The sequence below is a fragment of the Natator depressus genome, chromosome 18 (assembly GCF_965152275.1).
Source record: "Natator depressus isolate rNatDep1 chromosome 18, rNatDep2.hap1, whole genome shotgun sequence".
Lineage (NCBI taxonomy): Eukaryota > Metazoa > Chordata > Testudines > Cheloniidae > Natator > Natator depressus.
The window spans coordinates 9,140,465-9,161,193 of NC_134251.1; the positions used below are offsets into that span (position 1 = coordinate 9,140,465).

Below are 20,729 nucleotides of genomic sequence, written 5' to 3' on the forward strand. Positions count from 1 at the left end.
TGTCACTTCATTCAACGCTTTCTGGGGTTTTTTTTACAACACAACCCACATTGAAAAGTGAAACCAGACTTTGCCTGCACTGGGTCAGCACTTCCCCACTGCCAGCCAGGCTCGCTTTGCAAGAAATGAAGAACGGCCTTACTGGGTCAGACCAAAGGGCCATCTAGCCCAGTGTCCTGTCTTCCGACAGTGGCCAATGCCAGGTGCCCCAAAGGGAATGAACAGAACAGGTCATCATCAAGTGATGTGTAGCAGCAGAGAGGGCTCAGTGCATGCGCAGTCAGCTCCCTGTAAGGGATTCATGCTCAGAGGAGCGGCTGCAACCCCCAGCCCCTCTCCCTCCTCCTCTGAAAAGGGATGTGATCGTGATGTGAGAATGGAGGGTCCTCCTGGAGCTCCCTGGCTGCCGCTCACCAAAGCCTTCAAGCACGTGGCTTAACTTAATGTTGACGGGACTTGAGCACAAGCTTAAAAATTAAGCACTTGTCTAAGCATGTTGCTGATCTGAGGTCCAGGTGCTTTGCTAGGGGATCCAGAGCCTGCTGAAATCAGTGGGCTCCAATGGGCTTTGGGTCAGGCCCCAAATGAATTAATTTGCTCAGCCAGAAAATGCAGGGGTGGACTGCAGAGGGTGTGCCCTTCCACCACGTGCTCGGGTGCTTTACCGGAGAAGCAGCAGTCACCTTTCGTTTGAAAGGAAAGCCGCTGGCGTGCAGAGCGCCTTCCCCTCATGGGCCACCTTAACAGCTTTCGGACCCTATCGATTCCATCTCCCACGCTGCATATTCCTACAACGGCTGCTTGTGGCCAGGAAGCACAGACCCATCAGGTAGAGCCAGTGGGACCCAATAAATATGGGTCATCTTCAAGGTTGGGTCAGAGGAGGCCTGTGATTGAAGCGTTTCAGAAGAGAGTGGGACGTGGAGTCGGGTAGTTTTGGACTCTGCTTAACGCCCGGTTCGCTTAGTCCAGGTGTCATTTGCCAAGGCTTGCGGTTAGCTTCAGAGCAGCCTGTTCTGAGGCTGCTTTTTCCCCTCTCTGAGCTTGGAGCCAAACAGTTTTGATTGCTTCACTTGTAGTTTGCAATGCTCCAGTCTCCTTTAAAAGTTCAGGTTCACCTCGGCCTCCCTGCGCCAGGCGTAAATAGATCTCCCGCTTCCTTTAGCATCTCCCGCTGCTCTCTGCTAATGGCTGAAAGCACCATTTCAGAGAATCCACTAAGTGAGTTTACAGCAGATCAGGGAGGGGAAACTGTCGCTCCTCTCACCCCTTGCTCCTCACTTCCTGACTATGAGCATGGGACCTTTCATCCCAAGCATTATTAGCTGAGGCCAACGTTTTCTGACCCAAGGACCTACAATTAAGCTCCTAAATGCAGTTACCTAATGAAAAACGATGAGCCGATTTGCAGAGGTGCTGAGCATGTACTGAAGAGTCCCTGGTCTAGTTTGCAAGCCCCAAAGGACTGGAGTTCTAACTGCAGCAGGGGTCAGCCCCTGAACTTTGGGGAGTGGATTCGAGCCTTTAGAGATTCACCCATTGCCAGCTCCAGCACCACAATGCCTAGAACTACCCAGCAAAGTTTGCCCCAGTTCTAGCTGTCAGCTTTCGAAGCATGCTGGAGATCTGCCTTCAGCCTACACCTTCCTTCTTTTCTTAGCCTGGCAATTATTATAGGTATTTATAAAGCACCCATCTCCATGGTGCCTGTTAATGTTTGCAAAGTGCTTTGAAAACTCCAATCACTAAGTAGGAATGGAATATTCTGACTTATTTTCCAGAGTTCTTCACCAAGCCAGTCAGGAGGCCTGATTCCCCTCTCACTTGCACCAGGTTATGCTGGCGTAACGTCACCAATTTCACTGCCATCACCGCCGATTTACACCAGTGCTGCTGAAAGGAGAATCGGGCTGAGTGTTGCCACGTGGCACTGGGATTTACACATCTGCAGCACCTGCCTGTCAGGCATCATGAACCTCATCTGATTTTTGACACTCCCAGTTGCAACACAACTCGGATACATGCTTGGCAATGCCCTGTCCCACCGAGACAACACGGCTTCCTTCATCTCAGGGGGTGTCAGCCCCTGTAGCGCACCTCCTGCGCCACTCCACTCTTAACAGCCCTTGTGATGGGGAAAACTTCTCCTGGGAGCTTGGGAGACACCTTCCCCTTCAGCCTGTCTCATGGGCATGAGAGGGGCATGGTCCCAGCACTACCCTTGGCAGCAGCCCCAGCTGGGGGGCGGGGGCTGGAGTAGGGAGGGATGATCCCTTTTAAGGAACTACTTTGTTTAGTGCCCGTCTGAATTTTATTACTGATTTCCTCTCTCCCCACGAGGAGCCGTGAGCCAACCACTGGCCCATGCCACACAGGTGCACCAAGGGGATAACAGACAGCGATGGGCCCACACCACAGGGCCAGGCTCTAGCCTGATCATAGCTAGGATCAGCACAGAGCTGCCTGGCAAACAGCAGTGGCTGAGGCTGTGTGAGATCAGCTATCCTATCCTATCCGGAGCCCAGTCTGTGCTCTCCATCCCCAAACAAGTCACCAGGGGGTGCTCTGCTGCTAGTCTAAGCTGCAGCAATCATCAGCCAGGGCTAATCATAAGTTGTTTGTCTCTAGGGTGACAAGAGCCACCGGGAAAGAGTGGCAATTATTTTTCAAGTGGCCCTCGATAGCCACTGCTATAATGAGTATCTTCTCAGCAAGGAGGGGCTGCTCTCCTCCCCCCAGACCCTCGGTGTGTGCCAATCTGGGGCTGGCTCGCAGATGGGTGACAAGAGCTAAACTTGATGTTTTCTGAGCTGCCCGTTTCCTGGGAGAAAGTTCAGGGCTGACCACGAGAACTGCATTATCAAGCAGATTCAAACCCGGTTCCAAATCCAAGCCCCCCAGTGTAAATCCCTGAGTTCAGCTGACACCCAAATTCTCACCAGTGCTCCTGCCCTGAGGCAGTTTCCCACATGGCCCAGGGAGCTCTGTATCTTTTTGCCCCTCTGCAAACAATCAGACAAGTGAGGGACCTGGCTTCTCCCACCATTCCTGTCATGCCCAGGGCCACGCACCAAGCAGCAGGATGCAACAAGCAATGCCAATGCAACCAGGGGTGCATGTCAACTCATCCAAGCCCTGGCTCTGAGAGGCTGCAAAAAATCAGCTCTGCAACAGGATGCTGAAAGTAGCTGGGACCAGATCCTCAGCTGGGACCCATGGACCAGAACAAAGCTACGATCTGCTCTTCCATTTTACGCACCCCACATTGGACTTTGCTCCCAGCAAAGCTCAGCTCTGCATAGGTCTCCTTTCACCCCAACTAAACAGGGACAAGCCACCCGCCACCATCCCTACAAAACAGACCAGGGTGAACGCTTACTGCCAGGGGCTTGGGGAGCAGAGACAGGAGTGCAAGGAGCAGCAGGGAAGGCCTCTGGGGTAGTCAGGGTGCTGAGTGGGATGGAGAGGGTGCTCTGAGGCTGCAGAGAAGGAGCTATAAGAACAGGCTTGGAGAGAAGTGATGTGACCCTGCTAATGGGCAGCTAGCGGTGAGCCCAGAGAGCGCTGAAAGAGCAGAGGGTGGAGTAGATGAGAACTGGCAAGAGGGAGTGTTCAAGGGAAGGCTGGAAAGCCCTGGGACTGAGGAGCAGAGGGAGAAAGTCCATGGGGAAGCAGCAGGCAGGGTGTGAGACTGGCTGCAGGGGCAGAGGCCTTGGACTGGGGAGGGGAGCTGGCTCAGGGGCAGCAGGGCGGGTACATAAAGCCCTGGGGGTAGAGGGGAGACGGGAGCAGGTACAGCACATGTGTGCTAGCAGCGGGGAGCATTTGCTGACTGAGGGGAAGGGGCACACAGGCCAGCTGCAGTTAATTGGGTCAGGGTCAAGAGTGCAACCTAGCAGCAGGTGTAAAAAACAGTTTCCTGGTAATTGGTTGATAAGAGGCAGCTGTGTGTTTATGTAGGGGTGTATTTGTCCACATACAGACATGCCTCTCCCATGTGGCTTTACATTGCTTTGCTTTAGCTGATCACAGTGATTTTCCCCTCTGGTGGTTGCTGTCGGGGTGATTTGCGTATACACCACCGTGGGGAATAGAGGCGAGTTACAGGCACTTTGGGGCAGGGGACAATCAATTTGGATAATATTAGAACCGGCCCTGTCTGTTAAGAACTGGTGCCAAACCCTGCGTGTACTCAGGCCAAGCAAGAATGACCTGTGGGGAGGGCACGCTTTCAGACTACAATCTGCAGCGGGAGCCGGAGAAGCAGCCAGATTCCTGGGGTTTAGCCATGCAGTGAGCCACACCCACATGCCCAGCCCAACAAGGGATTTTCCTTCTGTTCCTTTTTTTGGTTGTTCTTCCTCCCTGGACCTGGAATGATTTCAGACCGGGAGGGCCTGGCCAGCTGTGTGTCAGGAACCCGAGTATCTGCACATGCAGGCTGAGGGCGGGTGAAGTGGCCTGACTGCAAACCACCCCTGGAGGCTGCCACCGTTGGCTTTTAGCCCTGAGGGAGGGCAGGAGACCTCGCTCTGTGGGGACCACAGTCTGCTCTCAGTAACCCCACTGATGTCAAAGGAGGCTGCAGTGGTATAACAGAGAGACACCTGGGCCAGCCCCCAGTGCAGGCAGGGACAGAGGGGACGCAGTGTGTGCCTCTGCTCTTTGGGGCTTGCCAGGGCTGGTGCAGCATGCAGCCACTTGGAGGGCTGTCCTAGCTTATCTGCTTCATCGAGCCCTCTGGGGCTCTACGGGGGTGTAGGTCATCAGGGGACAGACCTGCCCCAATCTCCTCCCCTCCCCTTCCAGCCCACACACCTGGGCTCCAGCCAGCCCCACAAGGCATTCAGTGTGTGTGTGTGGGAGGGGGGGTACTACAGAGGCAGCATAGAGCTGGTAGAGTGGGCTGTGCACCTGGCCATAGGATCCATGTGCACCTGCCGCCATACACACAGCTGGCACCCAAGGACCACAGGGAAATGATAAACTGGGGCCTTTGCCACTGGAACAAGAACACCGCCTTTCTAGCAGTGTGGTAGCCAGAGGGGCTGGGGGAGCACCAGCCAGACCAGTCCCCCCATCCCATTCCCTAGTTCTCCCTGGACAAATCCCACTCCACCCTTCCTGCCTTTATCCAGGAACCTCTGAAGTGCAGCTGACCCAGATCTTCTCCTCTATCAGGTGACTGGAGAGGCTTTTATAGCACCCAGTAGGTTAGCTCCTGGTGGCTGCTTTGTGCCTTCTCACCAGCCGGTGAGGGGGCGGCTGCCCATTTACAAAGAGCAGCAACCAGTGAACTAATGGGGCCACAGGGAGGCTGTGACCGTGACCCTGACCCAGAGATGGGGGAGGGGGAGCTCAGACATGCACCTGGCGGGAAGGACATCCTTGCAGGTTCCCCCCAGAAAAACCACATGGAGGGCACTGTGATATTAGTGCCTCCGAGCACCTGTAGCTCTGCAGACGGCGATGGTGCGGGTGGGTTTTGATGTGGGCAGAGGTCCTGGGCAGAGGCCCTGGGCAGCTCAGGACCGGTGGAGGGATGCCATGTTCTGACCAAGGTGGAAGTCCTGGTCTTGCCAAGGGGCTGTGTAATGGAGGGGTCGGGGGGAGCTCACCGCCTGAGCATCCACTCACTCTAGGTTATAGCCCAGCTGGGGTTCTCCCACTCTAGCACCTCTGACGACCTGCTTCTGCTGTGGCCTGCGTTGTCCGGGGCCCAGCCTTCCAGCCAGGTCACTGGTCAAGCTCTATCCCCTGCTGGGGTAACAAAAGCCCAACTAATAATAGTCCCAATCCTGATATCCAGTCTTGTGCCCATAGTCCTTACACGCTTCCTCTCAGGGCTTTCAACTGTCCTAAGCTCCTCCTCGGGGGCTTGGTACCAGCTTCCCAGTGGGTGGTCAGGGAACCCAGGTGTTCCCACCTCACAAGGTTCCAGTCCGGGGACCCGATAACAAGCAGCTACAGTTTGCTCTGCCAGACCCCTAGCTGCTGCCTCCATAGGTGATTTCTTCCAAGCTCCTACCAACCGCAGCCCTCACCTCAGGGCCTCCCACAGGAGCTAGGCCGGGCCTAGATCCTGCTCTCTACAGCCTTGACCACAGCGTCCTCTCCCTCAAGCCTTTATCTGAGGCCTGGGTGTTGTTTACCATACTGACCTCTGCCCCCACTCCTCCCGCCTCTTCAGGCTGAGGCAGCTAATTCTGGCACTGATGGGGCTAACTGACCAGGGCTGGCTAGCCCAAGCCTCCTGGCCTTTAAAAGGGCAGGCTGCCCTGTTACATGAGGCCACACATCAGGGCTCCTGGGATCCCATTAATCGTTCAGCAACTAAGCAGAGATGGTGTCAGCCCAAGGGCATGTTCCTCCTGTGCGTTTAATAGAGCCCGTGCTGAGGGGTTGGGGTGTTCTTAGGAGTGGATCTGCTGCTCTAACCACTAGGTAGCATGTTGCTCTATCAGCTGATTTAATACCTGACCTTCATGCCTAATAACCAAGTAACTCACCAGACTCCAACCCAGCCCAGCCCAGCCCCATGTGCAGGTTATAGGAAGGATCCAGGCAGTTGGCTTGGGACTGCAAAGAAGACTGGGAAGCATGGTGCAGTCAAGGGAGGGGCATTCCCTGGTTGGGCAGAGAGCTGCAGGGTCTCCATGTCAGCCCAGCGAGCATCCTGGAGGCTGTGGCCCCAGCCCCTCCTGCTTTGTGCTGAGCCTGCCGCACCCAGCGGATCTTTGGGGGGATTCCCCCTCCCAGAGAGCAGGGGAATGTAGGGCGCAGGGTTATCATGTGTGTCGTGCAATAAAGGGACCCCTGTTAGTGCAGTGCCAGATGCTGGGCCCTGTTCTCCGTGGGACTCCCGGGGAGGTGGGTTCAGCCTCTCACAGGATGGGCTGCCATGCATTGCCACTCTGGTGCTTTCCGCGTCTTTGGTATCAGTGCAGACAGATTGCATGCACCGTCTTTCTTTCTCCCCCCAGCTCCCTGCCTTCCTTTCATCCTCAAAAACGAGCCTCAGCCACATTCACCTGCTACCTGAGTCCCGCCAATTAAGCCTTTCCCGGCAGCTACCGACCTGTGATCAGACTGTCTAGAGAAAGATGAAATGCATCTCGATGAGACTGTGTGGGGGACGCGTGTCTCCCAGTAATGGGGCTGGGTGAACCGTCTGCCTGTCCATCTGCAGCCTTTTTGGAGGCCGTGATGCTGTCAGCCTGGTACAGACAGCCGCGTGCGAGGGGCTTGCTCCATCTCTATTCTCCCTGGGCCAGAGGGGATTTTTGGGGCGGTTAATTTGTTTTCAGATGAGAAATCACATTAACATGGAAACTACAATGCTGTTGCCATGGAGACCACAAGTGCCTTTATTAAGAGAAATTAGTTTGGATCCAGTTGTCAGGCGTATCTTAATAAATAACCCCTTCACGCTGTGTAAATAAATATTACCGTCTATTGTCTGCACGGAGAGAGAGAGACGTTCTTTGCATGGGGTGGAGGGATCCCATTGAAGTCAGTGAGGAAGGAGAGCTCTCAGCACCATGCAGGATCAGCCCATCAGAGACAAGAAGGTTCAGATTTGTTTTCCGGATTCTTATCCTGTGTAGTTTATTTGGAGGCCAACAAACAACTGAGACTGAAGCAAAACAAACCAACCCTGATTTCTCTGAGCAAGGAACTACAGATTTAGGATGGAGGGAATCCTGGGGGCGGGCTGTGACTGATGTAATAGGGGCTGGATGCCAATGGAGACTTTCACCTCTAGCTTGCAGTCTGCCTCAGGGCCATAGTCATCACCAAACATTCCCACGCAATGGCTGTTTGGCCTGCAGACTCCGATGCCCGCCCACCTCCTTAGGCTGCAGACCTCCCCCCCCCCCCCCCCCCGGGCTCCAGCCAGAACTGCAGCTTCAAAGCACTGGCTACATGGCTATTTTTAGAGAGCTGGTTCTGTCGACCCGGGCTGGGAGGTTCACTCCTGCAGGCTCCAAAATACTGTGTAGACGTACCCTAAGTGACTTCGCAGCCAGATTCTCAGAGGCATTTAGACTGGAAAAATCCCACTAGGTGCCTAAATATAAAAATCTGGCCCTGCCTAAATCCCATTTTCAACAGGAATTTAGGCTCTTAGGGGGCCAAGTCCCCCTGTATCTCAATGAGACTAAGGCCATGTCTGTACTAGAGATGCTACAGCTATATCCCTGCAGCGATAGCACTGTGGCACTGCAGTGTAGACCCTTGCTACAGTGATGGAAGGGGGTTTTCCATCAACATCGTCAAAACACCACCCTGAGCGGCAGTAGCTAGGTCAATGGAAGAATTCCTTCTGATGACGTAGCTGCATCTAAGCTGGGGGTTAGGTTGGCTTAACTACGGGGTTATGGTGTGGATTTTTCACACCCCTGAGTGATGTAGCTATGTCGAGCTAAATTTTAATTATGGACCAGGCCTTAGGCTCCTAAGAGGGAGATTTTCAAAGGTATTTAGGTGCCTAAAGAGGCAGATAGGCACTGAGTGGGATTTTCCAAAGCTGCTTAGGTTCTTTCTAAAATCCCACCTACAGATGCCTAAATATCTTTGAGGATCTGGCCCTAAGTCACTTTGTAAATGGGACTTAGGCCTGGTCTACACTTAAAAATTAGACCAACCGAGCTACCTTGCTCAGGGATGAGAAAAATTTGGCACTCTGAGTGCTGTAGTTCGGTTGATCTAACCCCTGTAGATGCAGCCAGGTCAATGGAGGAATTCGTCTGTTGCCCTAGCTTCCGCCTCTTGGAGAGAAGGATTAACTACATCGCCCGGAAAACCCCTTTTGGCTGTGCCACTGTAGCATAGTCATTTAAGTGCTTTTGAAAATGTTACCTGTTATCTTCTTTAGAGAGGGATTTTCATGCTGACTGCAGCAAGCTCAAGCTGACGGATCGTTTCTTCTTCCCTCTCCCCCGCGAAATGCAGCGGGTCGATATTTTCCCAGTACATTCTTTGCAATGATGGCAGAGTCGTTTTAATGACGGTTTCCCCATCCCCAGCTCAACTCTCCGGGCTGCTCCTTCCTGCAGAGAAGTTGTAATCCTCAGTTTAGAACCCCACCGCCTGTCCTGCTAGGGAAGGGGCTGGGACGTAATGGAGTCAGCTTGTTAATGACCTCGCTGCAGGGGCACAAGCTATTATTTCCCGATTTATGTCCTTATTTATTAATGTATTTATTAAGCACCAGCTGTGTGCTTAATAAATAAATAAAGACTGGAGCATGTGGGGGGAGGGGAGACTGGGCTGGGAGGGAGGAAGCCCATGGAGCTTTGGTAATTAGCAAACAGGGTGTAATGAATCTACGACTTCTAGCTTGTCACTGGAGCTGAACAAATACTAGGTAACAAATAACTGGTTTGATGGATTTCCCCAACCACGTTTGTTTTCAAATCAATCCAGTTTACTGGAATTTTTTGTTTTAATATTTAGAATTTGCACTCTTCTGTTCAGTGGTGAGTGGCCAGAGACATTGTCATGGGGTACTGCTTGTGCGTCCCACTGGGACCAATCTAACTCTTATGTTTGCATTTCTAGTGCATGGCCGCAAAGGACACAGAGCACTCACTGTGTCTGGGCCCCAAATGGGTTTGTGTAACTCTTATGATCACATTCCCAGTGCAAATGCTTGTGGAAAGCTAATTTAAAATTTGCTTTCCACGAGTATCAGAGCTTAAAATCCATCTCTGTGAGCATTCATGCATGAAAACTCAATCAGGGGGATCTTGGCAGGAAGAGAAGATAACGGGGGCATGAATACAAAGGCAGATTTGTGCCAAAATGTGAAGAAATATCAGATGGGAAAGACTTGTCCTATTTGCTTTGGCCCCTTAGAATTACAGTGCAACTGCCATGATAGAACCCAGATCTTCTGCTTCAAAAGTACAGACTGTTACTATGTCAGCTGAAGGAGTATCTCCATCCACTGGTAGCAGTACAGGGCTGATGACACACAGTTGAGCAGGTCTGATTCCATCCAGCAGGGGGCAGTGGGACAGACAGACAGACATGCATACACACACAGTAGTAAGGCCTGAGATAAGAACAACTTCTTGGTGTAAGTGGATTTGCCTTCAACTTGATATATTCTAATGCTTTCTCCAAAACTTCAGCTTTTCTTTAAAAGATTTAAGTCTCAACCAGTCTCTCAGCATGGTTTCATATGAAGAAATGTTTCACATGTGCCCTTGCAAAGCTAAATGTCGGAGGGAACAGGACCACTGGGGGCCAGATTCTCAGCTGGAGTAAACCTGTGTAGAACTACCACAGCCAAGGAAGCTGCACTGATTTACAGTAGCTGAAGATCTGGCTCTGTAATGTTTGATAGGGTACAAGGGGCACCTTGCAACTAGCACAAAAATGACACAGGTTCCCTTAGCTTACTTGGTAATGCCACTTAACAAACCTAGAAGTAATTACCATGCAGACTGTCCTTTGCTCTGGGCCCTGGATAACAATTGTACCAGGGGATGAGTCTGAGTACTGCTATAGGATAGGGTGACTACCTGTCTGATGTTTTAAAGCAAGTCCCTTATTTGGTGCTTAACCTCCTGCAAATGGTATCGTAACATTTGCTATTAAGAAGCAATTTGATCTGATAAAATCTGGCCACGTCACTAGTGATCTTATTACCAATCTGAGACACCTTAAAGGAGGCTGGTCAGGGAGCCGAATCTGCCAGCTGAGATGGAATTCATTGGCTTCCCAAACCCAAAGACCACTGCTGTGGGAGTGGGAGACCACAAAACTGAGTTTGTGATCTCTGAAGAGAGAAAAACAAATGGGCCAAGCTTCATCCCCCTCCTGTGCTGTCTGGGTTCCTGCTCTCCTTGGGCCAAGCCAGTGGAGAAGAGCTGGCTGGGAATTTTCCATCAGAAGGCTTTTCCGACAGAAAATGCACCTTGGGCAAGACTGACATTTTCTGCAGGAAAATTTCAGTTGTGCCAGAAAATTTTGATTTTTCGACTGAGAAAATCTAAACAAAAGCTCAAGGTCCCCAGCAGCCCTCCTGGTGGGGCTCCCCCAGGCTTCTCAGCCCACTACTTTCGCAGCAGCCCATTTGGGAGCTGCCACGCAGCCAGGGGTCCTGGGGTTTCCAGGCTCCTTGGGTCCCTGGAAGCCTGGGAAGTCAGTGAGCCTGGAATTGGAACAGAAAAGAAATCTGAAATATCAGAATTTCCCCCAAAAGGGAATTCCAAGTTTCAACCAGCTCTGCTATGAGACTTTGTTTCAAGCCCATCTTTGACTGTGAATGGACCTGAGACAAACGCTGGCTGCACTGGGTTGTCCGTAACCCAAGGTCTCTGCTTAGCTCCTGGATTATCAAATGTTGAGGGAGGGAACGAGCCGGTCAATGAGAGCTGTGAGGTTTGCACAAGGTGTCCAGTCTATTTTCAGTAAAATGGGCCAGATCCTGCAGTGAATTGGGTTGGATCGGTGCAACTGAGAAGAGAACAAGCGTGTGTTATCTTTATGTCCAGAGAGGGAGCCAGGGCATGGTCATTGCTCACCCCACAGCTCAGATCTGTAACTCAAGGACCCAGACTGCTCCCAGCTTCACTTAGAGACACGGAGGCAGCTGGACTGGGGGTGGGGATTCACCCCAGTCCATTGGGCTAGGGGGAAACATTCACTCTGTTTCATGCAGAGATTATGGTGGAACAGGTTAGATGGAAATGAACTCAATCCAGGTAGGAAGGGGGCTGACTGGGAAGAATTTCCCCTGGGCTTATGCAGGGTTAGGAGGAGAAGGGGAAGGAGTTAAATCCATGCAGAGCTGGTGGGTGGGTGGCCTGCAAATTTACACAGGGAAGGGAATGAATCCTAAGGAGTGGAATGCAGAGGCAGGAGATGCGTTTTAACACCCTCAGTGGCCAGAAAAATATCATTGCTGTGTTCTCTGTGCTTTAAGAGCAGCACACTGGGCCCCGCCAGCTGTGGCCGGTCTTTCTCTGTCCTAGTTACTGGTCTCATTAGTCTTGGCAGAATATTTAATGCTAGAGATTTTTCTGCAAAGGTTTCTCCCTGGCGTTTTAGTGGGATGCGTCTGCAATAGCAATTACCACATTGCAGGCTTTTCATCCCTGCCCTGTGAATGATGCAGTGTGGAAGAGACAAAGGAAATTAGAATAATTAAACCTGTACCGTCTGCCTGAATCAAAGGGATGCTGCTTGCTGTCAGGGCGCTAAAGTGGATGCCCAAAAAGGACAGCCAGCTTGTGCTAGGGAGGGGCTGGAGAGTGGCACCAGCTGCTGCTATGTGTGTTAAAAGCACAGAATGGTTTCTCCAGCGGAGGGAAAGGCAGCAAGGGGCAGCACAGGTTCCCTCTGCAGTGCCTTCCAGGACGGGCCACGCAAAGGGATTTCACAAACGGTCCCATCCATGACTTAGAGAGACCCTTTCTGGCAACATTGGTGAGTCTGGGAGCTAAGGAGCCAGCAGGAGCAACAGCGAAGAATCCCCTTTACATGCATGACACCCAGGTTCCGTCTCCTCAGCCACTGGCGGTGCTGCAAAATACCATGGGTTGGATTCAGCCTCGTGTAACTTCAGGGACGTACACGCTGCAGCAGGAGGGGTCATTTCCGGCTCAAAGAGGCACAGCGGTGTGGTCTGACTGTGGCTTTAAGAGGCTGATCAGACTCTCCAGCGAGTGGGAGCTGACAGTGGGAGGAGGTGGGTGGGTTTGGGGTAGACAGAGATTGACTGGAGTTAAGATGCTCTGTCTAGATGTTAACTATGTATCTGATGAAGACTGTTGTTAAGTTACTAACAATGAATAGTTATTAAGACCAATGGATTACTCAAATATAAAACAATGCGACACACACAAGCTCAGACAGAAGTATAGCCACAGCTGTGTGTGTGGCTAGCTGCCCCCAGTACGATCCCGTCCAAGACCCTAGGTCTGCACCACCATGGCTACACTTCTATATTTGGTGTGCGAGCTCCATCAGGTGTCTCCTCGAGCTGGGAATTCTACCTCCAGCTCCCACGTGTTAGTGAACTCAGTATCTGAACAGTGCCCAGTGGTAAGAGCTGCACAAAAGAAGCCAGTTGCAGTCTGCAACAACCAGAGCTTTTGGTCCTACAAAATCAGCAGCTACGCTGAAGATTCATGAGCACCCTCTACTGTGGATCTATTAAGGAACCTCTAGAGACAGAGAGCATTCCTGTAACACGGAGGACTCCCAGGCTATAAAACCCAACCACCTGCAGTTATGAAAAGCACAACCAGGAGCAGTGCTGAAGGAAGCCAGCCAGAACGGTGGGCGGATAATGCAGGGCCGGGGGTTGGGGGGAGGAGGGAGTATAAAAACCTACAGAGAGCAGAGAATTCTTGAAAGCAGTGACATGCGCTGAGCTCTCTGCACAGTGATGTTAAAGAAAACACAGCCTGGCATAGGGGGAGGCCGCTGTACGCTCCTGGTTAAGCACAGGCATTCCCAGTCCTGAGGCAGCAGCATGCTGAAAACATGCCCTTTAGCAAGAGCAGTATTTAGCGTGTCCAGGGTCGGCCACAGTGCCGCGCAGAAGGCAGGTCTGCTGAAAAGTAAGTGTCTCTGCCCTGAAGAGCTCACAGCCCAGATGCATGAGCAGGGACAATTCAGAGGAGGTCAAAGACAGGCTGGAGTCTGGTCTTATGCAGCAGCCTGAATGGGCCTTTGCTAGCTTTTTAAAGCTGCAGGTGAGGAATCCCATCCAGCTCCCACTAACATCAGTGCAAAGACTCCCATTGCCTGCAGGGGGAAGCCAATGCGGCCTTTGGTGGCTGTTCATTGGGAAGCTGTTCTGAGCTCACAGGGTAGCCCGACAGAAGGCATGAAGTCTGAAATGGGCAAAGGCGCCTCAGGAGCTGCCAGCGATGTAGGAGGAGAACAGAGCAGTGGTGTAGACAAGGGCAGAGGCTCAGCTGCTTGAACTTAATGTGGAAGGAGCAGAGAGGCTCTATAGTGCACTCTCTAGAATGCTGTGTTGCCCTCTGTAACGTCCTGGGGGCATCCTCTCCAGCTCCCGGGCCAGAACTATGGAAAACCAGATAGCCCACCCCAGCTTTTACTCTGAGCCTCATGGATGCTGGACCTAGGACTTTGGAAGATTAGCGAGTGCTGTTTGACTACCCATGCAGTGCGAACATGGCCCGTAGAGCTCATCATTGTGTCCTTCACCATCTTGTCTCAGTGCTTTGATGTAAGCACTGAGACAAGAAACATGAGTTACCGTCCTATCTCCAGTTCCATCAGTGTCCGGCAGGTGGCTACTAGTCAGCATGGGAACCAAGCCCCCTATGGGCTTGACTGAATTTTTGGAGTGGGCAGGTGATGGGTGAACTCCTGAGAAGTTCAGTTGCGGTCCGAAAAACACCAAGAAGTTTGCATACTCATCTGAGCTAACCAAAAGTGATGCTGCAAAACTGAGCTCACGAGAACCGCTTCTTTCATGGTCCTCTGGCATATCTGGTTCTAGTTGCAATGAGAACTCAAAAGACCAGAGACCCCATGGAAAGCCTGGAAGTAGGGGCTGACATAGAGGATTGAACAAGGAATAAAGGAAAGAAATAAAGAAAGGGCTGAACAATGGCCTTCCAAACTGCAACACCATGACCAAGAAACAATTCAGGGACTGATCGCAGAAACCAAAAGCCAGCAACTAACTCCGTGCCTGCAGCAGGCAGGTGCTGAGCATTAGAATAAAGACAACTAAGGGGACAAGTTTCAGGGGGTATGTGATTCCTAAGCATAGAACGAAAGATGGAGGCAACATCTTAGAATGTAAGATTCAGGAAAGGAGAAGGGTTTGAAGATGTTCCTGTGACCTACAGCATCTTAATGCAGAGGACAAGTCATGTGTGGAATTAGGACTGGGTTGAATTATGCACTGAGAATAACATTCCTTGTGACCTCAGCCCCCTCCCCCCCATTTCTGTTTGTGACTCAATCCAATTTGTCTTTGAATTTATTATTATTGTTATTATTGTAGTTGTATTCCAGAAGAGCCGATAGGTCCCAGACAGGATATGGCCCCCTTTGTGCTAGGCACTGCACAAACTGAGTAAAAGATAATCCATGACCAAAAGAGCTCATTCACTGGCCAGTCTGGACAAACCATTTCCAGCCTATTGGCCATTTGCAAAGTGTTTACTTCATCTATTCACTACTTGGGGTGTGTTACCTAAGTCACGTGGTACTGAGTCTGCCCTCTCATTGGATGACAAAGTTCTTACATTAGAGTGATGACTAGCCAATGGCAAATGGCAATGGAGACACTGCCTAGTTTGGATTTTCAGACCAATAATAATTTGCACTCAGATTCGTGAGACTTTGGTGATTTGTGAATGTTTCAGCAATGCCCAGGGGTCGTTAGAAAGCAGCAGAATAACTAATAATACAACCCCACAGATCATGCGGCCCTGAGCTGGGCAAGTTAGTCTCAATGGTATTCACCAGCCCAGGTTTCTCATAGTAATCCCCCAGCTCTGTTCTTCTGGAATGTTTTGTAGAGGTAGTAGGAGAAGCAGCAGCTGAGAACATATTCCCCAAATGCACCAGATGGGCTTTCAGAGGCAGAGAGATTAGAGGAGAAAATCAAGGGAGATTCTGGTTTGCAAAATCTCCTGAACTGGATTTTGCTTTTGCAAAATAAGTTGCTTGTGTAACGCCAACAGATCGTGGTCGTCGGTGGGCAGGGTCAAACCTGGAGCTTAGTGCATGAGCCTCTACCGCCTGAGTTAAAAGCTAAGGCTGCAGAGCGCACGCACACACACACACAGTGTGGGTTACACTTGGATCTGGGATCCCATATTCAGGGGTGCAGCTAAATGATTCTGGCTCAGGCCCCAATGACTGGCATGAGGCTGAACCCAGATGTGCCTGTTTACGTTCAAACCAACAGCATGCTCTAGTAACACAGAGAAAGGGAAATGATAAAAACAATGCCGAGATGGCTGAAGTGAGGTTTTACATTTCTAATTGGTCCCTTTGGGAAGGCTTTTGCAATCTCCTTGCCATCACTTCAGTGACAGGGCCAGATCCGACACCGCCTCCCGGGTAGCAGCTCGTGCCTCAGAAGCCCAGATCTCAGGGCCACTCAAGCAAAATACCTTGCACACTTGTTTTACAAGCCCCACTCCCTCTCTCACGCTCTCATCTTTTCATCCATGCAGCTTTGTTCTCTGGCGTTTGATGGCTGGCGATCACTGTGTGCGCTGAAATGTGAGGAAATGAGAGAGACCTTGAGCAGCCTGAACAGCTTCCCATCAGATAATGAATAGCTCCGCTACAAGGGGTTCCATGCATCCTGAGGGTCTGTCCCAGCTACCGGGACCTCTCGGGTCTGTAAACCTTGACTGGAAATCTCCCCAGAGTGAGCATTTAGGCTGGAGGATCATGGTGGTTGGATGCTGTCACTCCCCATCCCCTCTGGAGGGAGGAAGCACAGAGGCAGCAAAGGAAAATAATTATAGCATTTTCAAACATTCACCCAACCTATTGAAACCACGAAAATGGCTCCTTTTGTGGTCACTTTGGTCTTGATCCAAAGCCAATTGAAGTCAATGGGAAGGCTTCTGTGGCCTTTGGTTCAGACCCTTTGAGTTTCAGAATCAAGACTGAGCCTGGTCTAATCAGTTCCAAACTGGTTTGTCCATCTCAAGCCCCGTTTGTCCAAACCACTGGGCCTTGCGGTTAAACCAGGAGTGGCTTGAGTTTAACCCAGGGTCTCTAAACAACCTCTGGAGTGGATCATGTAGCCCAATGGCATGGGGTCACCACATTGTTATTAGAACCAGTGGAGGCCCGAGGAGACCCAGACACCGACCAGGATTCTGTTGTGTGTGAGGCTGTACACACACAGAACAGACAGACAATCCCTGCCCCGAGACCTTACACATTAGAGATCATTCCCTAAAATACAAGGATAACCATAAGGGATAACCTGTGGGAAATGCATGAGAGGCTACAGCTGAACTGACTATTCACACACCATGAATTGCAGTGGTTCATGATGCATGAAATCTAGCACATACAGCAAGTACTTCTTCTCCCCTGCCTCTCTAATTGTGTGACGATTTCTCAAACTTTTCCAGCAGCTCCCATTTTCTCAGAGAGATTGCCTATAAACATGACTCCTGTGGACCATCCCACTTCCTTTAATGATCCTATCACATCCCAGTGGCAAGCAATGCCGTTACCTGTAGGAAAGTCATTACTATATTTTTGCTGCCTATGAATACACTTTAGAAGCTGGGAAAAAGGAGGAAGAACCAGTACCATGTCACCTGTCTGCAGGCTCCTACAGACCACCAAAGAGCTACAGGCCACAGCTGGGAAGCTATTGGCTTACAGAGATTTTTCTGTTTCTGATGCAAACACTTGGGAGGGGGTGTCTACACTGCAATCAGAGGTGTGACTGCAGCAGGTGTAGACAGATCCAAGCGAGCTTTGATCTAGCTAGCTCCAATCACAATAGCAGCAGGGGCTGTACCAACCCACCCAGGATCCTGGGTACATACTTGAGCGACTAGCCTGTGCTGTTGTGGTTTCACGGCTCTTGTTATTGGAATTAGCTAGATCGAAACTAGCCCCCGTATGCCTATGAGTGCTGAAGTCACACCTCTGATTACAATTTAGATGTGCCTTGGGTGTGAACTAAGCTACCAGGCAGTACAGCTGGTTTCAAATGATGCTTATCAGGGCAAGTGAGACATTGCTCTTAAAAGAGGTTTGCAGTGCTGGTCTGGGCCCCTGTGCAGAGAGATGGAGAGAAGGACGCTGGACTACAAAAGGCGAGAAAGCAGATATGGAGGGAGGGAGAAAAAAAGAGGGGAGGAGGAGGATGAAAAAGGCACTGATGAAATCTTAGCTGAAATGGGAGTTTTGCTATTGACCTCAATGGGATCAGGATTTCACCCAGAGAGAAGGAAAGAGGTGGGGGAAGGGAGCCGGAGGGAGAAGGAGCATCTTGCTGACCAGTGCTTTCTCCCAGACTCGCCCTGCAGCTCCAACAACCTGCCCTGTGCTGGGGGCTCTGAATTAGTCACTGAGGCTTTTGTGTGGGCAGTGAGCCAGGATTACAATTCAACTGCCTCCAGATCCCGAAGAGAAAAAACACCTCAAACCACACTTGGTAATTCTGTTAGCAGTTTCTGCTCAGCCTCCTGCTGTCGCCTCGGTGCCAATAATGATGCTATTAACAGTGGTAAAATATGTATATCAAGAGACCTTAAGGGCTGGGGAGAGGGCTGAATAAGTTTTTTATAGCAGTTAAGTTATCTGGGAATATTACACCCCCTCCTACTTTGCATATGCTACTAATGCCCCTGAGTGATTCTTCTCACTGGCTCATACTATCTGTCGATTCTCCCCAACATGGGTAGAGGTCCAAAGAAAAAGGGCATCAGAAGCAGTAACATTTGGGACACAGTTAAGGTTGTTGAGGCTCAATATCCCGATCCCCAACAGTGGCTACATTTGGAACCCCATAAACTGGATACACAAGGGAATTAGTTACGTGGGAAGTTCGGTGTCCTGTTAATTGATGTTACAGGTGATGAAGGGCAATAATACTTTAATGATGGAGTTGAACGTTTCACTGGGCTAAAGCTTGGCTCACAAAATACCTGCTTGAGAGATTTTATTTTTTCCATAAGAATCTCTTCTGCCCTTTCACATATTGCAATAATATCGATAGACAGATTATAGGCAGAGCTGGTAGCATGTGTGCACACAACCACCTGCTATGCTTACTTGTTCTAAAGGCCTCTGTCCTCTCCTGTTACCTGAAAAGTTTTTTAATAACAAACTTTTCATTTTCTTCCTTTGCTCCAGTGAAATCGCCCCCACATCTTAATTAAATCTGAGCTTGGGAGAGCAGCTCAGTTCACAACAATCCACCCTTCCTTCTCCTTCTGCCGGTGGCTGTGTGTGTGTCACTCTCCTCCTGAAGCATAATAATGGAGTAACAGGGGAGCTACAATTGCTGATGATGCAGCAGCCTGGGTGGCTTTTCACCCACTGCACAGTGCTAGGCTGCTCTCTCCCAGTGCTCACTTGTCAGGTTTGTTGAACAGGACTGGAAGAAAGGGCCGGGTCAGGTCAGGTCATGCCTTGTCCCCAGCCCGTGAAGGACACCTGGTTGCAGTCAGACTCGCTTATTTTCCAAACAGAGGCAAAACCAACAGAGTCCCTCAGAGCACCCTGGGCTACAGCTCCCAGGGGATGTTTCCCTTTGACTCTCTGTCCCTCCTGCTTCAGGGCCTATTGCAGGATTCTTCCTTGCTCTTTTAACTGAGCACCAGCTCTCAGAGCTTTCTCCCTAAAAGCCCTTCTCCCCTAGTTCCCTCACTGCCTCGCCTCGCCATGGGATTTTATCAGCCTTTTCCCCCAGACACTCCTTGCTGTTTTTGTTTCCCCTTACGGGCAATTGGGTTCTTTCCAGGACACATTGCTGCCCCACCCCTTAAATGGCAAAACTGGGAACATCTGTTCTAGCATATGGGCGCTGGATCTGCTTCATTTAAAGGGGCCAGCCACCCTGTGACAGATCATTTAGCAGGGGAGGGGGAAGGTGCAGTGTACTGGATGACCTGGGCTAGGAGTTTTCAGCTCAGGAGGGCAATGGGGGTTCAATGTGTCACTCCCAGGAGGTTCTGAGGTTTGAAAAAGTTCCCTTAATGTTCCCAGCTGTTTTTCCTTTGTGTGACTATCTCCTGCTTCCACCCAGGACCAAAAGCAGAAGGGTCAAAATACTGGCAGGCAAGCTCTTAGCATGGTATTTCTGGCCCACAAGCCCAAGAGTCTTGTGAGCAAACGTTACCACAAGGCTTCCAGCCCCAGTTTTGAAGTCTGAAGAGCTACGGTTATTTCCAGTAAGCTCTGGCTGAGACTCTAACCATCTGAGTGCTTCTCTGAACTGAGCCACAAATCCTCTGAGGTTCTTCCATCATTATTTTCAGGAACATGCACGTGGCAGTCCCAACCCCCTAAGTAGCAGGGAAGCGTTCCCAGTGAATGCTCAGTATGTGGATGAGTTTCACCGTATTCCTGTTGCCATAGCTACCACCCACAGCAATCTGGGCAGATAAAAATAAACAAACAAACCTGGACCACATGATCTAACACCTGAAAACAACGTGCGATTAGTCATGGCACCATATGCACAACTAGTTCTGATCCAGGTCTGGATTTAGAATCTGCTGCTGTCTCTGACTCAGCCTGGTGATCTGTGTTGTCCCCCCCAGCTCTGTGTTTTCCATTTCTGCGCTAAACTCATAAAAATAAAAACAAATACACCAAGTCTCCCGAAGTGACTTGGGACCTTAAGGGTGTGAGTTGCATGGAAAGCAGATCCCGTCTCATAGACTCACAGACTTTAAGGTCAGAAGGGACCATTATGATCATCTAGTCTGACCTCCTGCACAATGCAGGCCACAGAATCTCACCCACCCACTCCTGTAACAAACCCCTAAACTATGTCTGAGCTACTGAAGTCCTCAAATCATGGTTTAAAGACTTCAAGGCACAGAGAATCCTCCAGCAAGTGACCTGAGCCCCACACTGCAGAGGAAGGCGAAAACCCCCCAGGGCCTCTTCCAATCTGCCCTGGAGGAAAATTCCTTCCTGACCCCAAATATGGTGATCAGCTAAACCCTGAGCATGTGGGCAAGACTCACCAGCCAGACACCCAGGAAGAATTCTCTGTGGTA

General features: G+C 50.7%; 1 long non-coding RNA gene across 1 annotated transcript in view; it reads right to left on the bottom strand.

Moving 5' to 3' along the window:
* The window catches only part of LOC142000688 (uncharacterized), a 107,188-nt gene that overhangs the window by 47,439 nt on the left and 39,020 nt on the right, over positions 1–20,729 (bottom strand). Inside the window, exons 3-4 of the long non-coding RNA XR_012642308.1 lie at positions 16,128–16,232; positions 8,863–9,053 (exon numbers count right to left, since the gene is read on the bottom strand). This is a non-coding gene — a long non-coding RNA (uncharacterized LOC142000688). The remainder of the gene's footprint in view (positions 1–8,862; positions 9,054–16,127; positions 16,233–20,729) is intronic.